Raw genomic sequence first — 5,000 nt, forward strand, 5'->3', positions numbered from 1 at the left:
GGGGAAAAACTCCCTAGAATTGGAGATACATATAGGACGAAACCTCAAGCAGATCCACGACTATGCACAGCACACGCTCATCTGCCATGATGGTACACAACATGCCTGTAATACATTTCCCAGAATGCCCTTGTCTTCAATCTCCATCTACCGTGAGCGGTCCTACTGATCGGGCTTTCCATTTGACTCGTAAATCATTGTACGCCCACCCGTACAACATGTACGAATGAGTTGCTAACGCGAACGCTGGGGTTTGTAGTCTTTTTGGGAATCTGGATTTACGATTTACTAACGGCTAGAAGAGATTGTTGTCAGAGGCTAGCGGCCAAGATTGCTAAGGAGGAATGAATATCGTTAAAGTTAGGCTAAGGTTAATCATGCTGGTCTCTCAATGCAGAAAGTTAAGTAGACGTTGTAACCGTGTTGTAAGTCCAACAATACCCATGTTTATAAATACTTACCAAAGATGTATTTTCGTGTGGCTCCAATCTTTCCCGATTCCCACTGACACTTTTAACCCTCTAGGCGCCACGGTCGACTTTTGTCGACAAGATGCGACACTGAATAAAATGGCCGATTTTGTCAAATAGGGTGTCATAATTCGTTCAAACTCCACTCCACTAGATGGCAGACATGTCATACGTCATCACCGAGTCAAAAAAACGTCATGCTTCTATACAAAATCTTCCCGCTAGAGCGCATTGAATCAGTGCGAGAAATACCGGAGCTAGTGTGCGTGTGTGTCATTTTTATCAGAGCGGTATTGTCAACGTCAGAGAGTATTTGCATTACATTATCGTGTAATGGCATCAGAAAAGTTTACCCGCAATGAAGTGTTGGGTTTTCTATTCGCTGACCCTGATTCTGAAGGAGAATATCTGCCTTTAGAAAATGACGGTGATTCGTTACTCACCACGCTTCAGATGCGTCCCTGCCTTGCAATGGTGCAGCTGGACAAAGTTTAGACCTACACCAAGCACAAATGAATCCTTTGCCCAATGTAGATGGTCCTTTGCCCAATGTCAGTGCTGGGAACAATGTTTCACGGGGTCGGAGTGTTCATCGGGAAGTTAGCAGGCGTGTTAGTGATGTGGGAAACGAGGCTGGAAGTTATGTGGGGTCCAGTCTTTTTACAGCGCTAGCCAACTAGCTTCTTTGTCTTCTGACCGTGTGCCTCTCCGCAATCGTGGCAACAGTAACGTGTTGTTGGAGCATTTGTCTAATGCCACTGGGGATGTTAGACGAGGTCGGAGTGCTCATAGGACAGTTAGGGGGCAACGTGGAGTCGCAATGGGAATGACAGTAGGCCTAGTTCGAGCTGTGCAAATTCTCTCCACTCGGCGCACGCGCGAGGCAGATCAGGCCGTGCTGGTCGCAGCAGGAGCAGAGGCGGTGTGACACGGGGCAGAGGAGCCATGCATAGTTTAGTGCAAGATGATGGGAATGTCGGCTTTGAGTACTTGGCCAATAAGGAGCAGTACCAAAGTTGGATCACGCCCTTTGATCAGCCAATTGGTTATCTGGGGGAAAGAGAACTTTCCAATGCCAAATCGCCCCTAGATTTTCTATCACTCCTTCTCTCTGATGAGTTCTGGAATTTACTTGTTGTTGAGACAAATCGCTATGCCCATCAGTTTTTAACCTCCCATCAACTCCAGCCACACTCCAGATTTCATCAATGGTCTGAGGTAACTGTCAGTGAAATGAAAGCCTTCTTTTCTCTGCATTTGAGTATGGGTCTGGTAGAGAAGTCAGAGTTGGAGGATTATTGGGCTGAATATTGGCCAACAGCAACACCTGGATTTGGGAAGGTGATGTCCAGGAATAGATTTGAGATGATTTTGTCTTTCCTTCATTTCAGCAATAATGAGGAGTATGCTGACAGGGGTCAGCCAGGCTATGACAGGCTATTCAAAATCCGCCCAATAATTAATTTGGTCATCCCCCGGTTTTCACTGGATGAAATGACCATTGCATTCAAAGGGAAATCCACACTCAAAATGTATAACCCAAACAAACCAGACAAATATGGTTACAAAGTATTTGTTCTGAGTGAAGCAAAGTCAGGCTATGTGCTACAGTGGTCCATGTACACCGGACAAAATAGGTCTAATGCTGATTTCGGTGCCACGCACCTTGTTGTCCGTGAGCTGATGGCCCCGTACACAGGGAAAGGGCATGAGGTGTACATGGACAGCTATTACATCTCGCCAGCCATAGCAGATGAGCTGGCAAGCAATGATTCGGGTTTGTGTGGGACTGTCAGCAGTAACAGGAAGGGGATGCCAAAGGGCTTCACCCGTGAACAGCTGCCATTGAGCAAGGGAGATGACCCAGTCTTCATGAGGAAGGGGAAGTTGCTAGCTTGTGCGTGGCATGATACAAAGCAGGGCTCCGAACCGGTTCAAGGAACGAAAACGAAAACCGAAAACGAACGGAATTTTACGGAATTTTACGAGGAGCAGAAACGGAAACGAAAACAAAATGATCTTCAACTGTTCCGGAACAGAAACGTTATTCTGAAATCCACAAAACCGGTTAATAACGTTTTTTTTTTTGTTCTCTATATATTTTATAAAATTTCACAAAAGCATATCCTATGTCAGGGAGACTATTTCCGGTTGTGCGAAAAACAAGCCCGCATCTACACTGTTAATGTGAGCTAACAAGCCGCTATGTAGCCAACTACTGTAGGCGAACAGCCTAATAATTTGATTTCTGCAGTTTGAAAAAAAAAAAAAAAAAGAATAAATGGACCTTTGGTCCAAATGTGTATATTTTGTCTTGCTGTTGTAATGTAACCTATCCGTCTGCCACTTCGGATCTTAGGCCAGCTCGTAGCGTAGGCTACTGAAACTGATTTGGAAATTGTTTGTAGCCTATGCGTAATAGCCTATTTTGCCTGTCCACGCCTTGTTGTTTTTAAAGTCTGGATTTGAAATGTTTGCGCAATTGTAGCCTATTCTATGTAGAAGAGTTAAACGGGAAATATGAGATAGGCCTTGTCAGCAACAGACAGGTTCGTTTATAAACAGGGTTGGAATTATAGCGCAAGCCTTTGAAGATCTCCATATGGATAAAACTTAGGCTACAATCAGGTAAGGAGTTTAGCACGTATCCAGAAATATTTTTGATAAGAAATTATTTATAGGCATAGGTTAGGCCTACAGTAAGTCTGGCTATGGGATGGATAGCCCATCTGAATGTTTTTGGATGCTGCCTGTGATTTATTATTTTTGGGCATAGCTACGGTAGGCTAAATCAAGGGGAAATAATGAGTAGGGGAGAGCCGGGACAGTTGAAACACTTTTCAATTAAACGTAATTTACATAGCGATCGTACCACACAGAAAGCTAATATTTGGTCACCTACATCTAACCTAACCTACATCTGTCCTCTGTCAAATACAGATGCATTTTCAGCTTTGAACAAAACCGTTATCATGAATGGTACTCCCAAAAGTTTTTATTTTAGATATATTGTTGCAGGGCTATACGTCTTTGTGCATGTCTGTTAACAACTCATTGCCATCATCATGAAGCGTGTATGCAGCGGTTTTTGAAATATCTAATATCTAATAGAAGTGGATGATTCTGCCATGTTTATAGCTAGAACGGTAAGCTTTCCCATTTATATCATGTTTATATTGTTGAAAATATCGTTTCACTAGGTTTTTAGGTGGGTTAGGCCAATGCACATCCAAATAAGTAGGCTTAACGACCCACCGGCCGTCAGTCTCCATAGGATAACATGGGGAAACTCAACCCCCTATCTGGTGGGCCCAAATGTATTTTCATCTTCCTAAAACTGTTTTTCTATGTCTTACCTCCATAAATAATTGTTTAAACACACCTATTTGTGCATTTAATTAAAATACATGGAGTTACAGCCTGGTCGGGACGATTGAAACACGTGTTTCAATCGTCCCGACACAGACATATGTCACTACAGCTTGATTTGCTTTCCATGTAAACAAGCATGCGATATGAAAGTCTGGGATTGTGGAGAACACTAAATGGTCTACTGAATAAGCATTACGTCAAACCTTTAAATGAAAAACACTCATTGATAATCGAAAAAATGTAACCACTAATGAAGTTTACTTTTGCGCATCAAAACTCGTTTATCACTCCGTGATAAAATGACATAGCAGGAAGATATTTGGCTGATAGAAGGAGGTTAACATGCTCTATGTTTTGACCGAAGGACGTCTGTCTATCATCATCACACTCGGAGAAAACTGGATTGTTTCATTCGTCCCGTGTTTCAATCGTCCCGGCTCTCCCCTACGTCTCATCTAAGGTAAAGTCCACAAAAATAGACTTGATAGGCCCGCCAAACACTGCCGGAACTTTAAGAACGAACGATATTTTGCGTTCCGAACCGGTTCAGGACCGATATGTTTGTGGCGGAACGCATGCAAGAACGAAAACGTTAAACATAGGCCTACCTGAACCGTTCGGAACGGAACGTTTGAAAAATAATTTCGTTTTCAAGCCCTGATACAAAGCGCCTCAAAATGCTCTCTTCACTGCATTCCAACACATGTGTCAGAAAGCGCATCAGGACCAAACACACTGATAGTGGCTATAGGGAGATAAATAGGCCTGTTTGTGTTGATGACTACAATTCTTTCATGGGGGGTGTCGACACAGCAGACCAGAGAATGAAGACCTACCTCTTTCCCCATAGATCAAAGAAATGGTACAATAGGATTTTCAATGCCATTCTCAGTGTAAGCATGGTGAATGCCCACATCATTTACTGCCGCTGCACTGCTGCTCCTCACAAGCCCCTGAAAGTCTTCGTGCAGGATGTCATCACTGCTTTACTGGAAGGCTTCTCCAGGAAAGAGAGCAACAAAGGCTGAAAGTCATCCTCACTGGGAGACATGCCACAGAGACTCACTGAGCGCCACTTTATCTGCCAGGCTGATGGTTACCCAGATTGTGTCGTTTGTTCTGATCGGACCCGCCCTAAAGGCCGCCGTCAGACAAAAT

At 43.7% G+C, this 5,000-nt stretch overlaps 1 protein-coding gene across 3 annotated transcripts in view; it reads left to right on the forward strand.

The window, feature by feature from the left end:
* The window catches only part of c5 (complement component 5), a 98,543-nt gene that overhangs the window by 34,764 nt on the left and 58,779 nt on the right, over positions 1 to 5,000 (forward strand). The gene's annotated exons all lie outside the window — the stretch shown is intronic.

This window comes from Alosa sapidissima, chromosome 8, assembly GCF_018492685.1.
Source record: "Alosa sapidissima isolate fAloSap1 chromosome 8, fAloSap1.pri, whole genome shotgun sequence".
NCBI classification, from domain to species: domain Eukaryota; kingdom Metazoa; phylum Chordata; class Actinopteri; order Clupeiformes; family Clupeidae; genus Alosa; species Alosa sapidissima.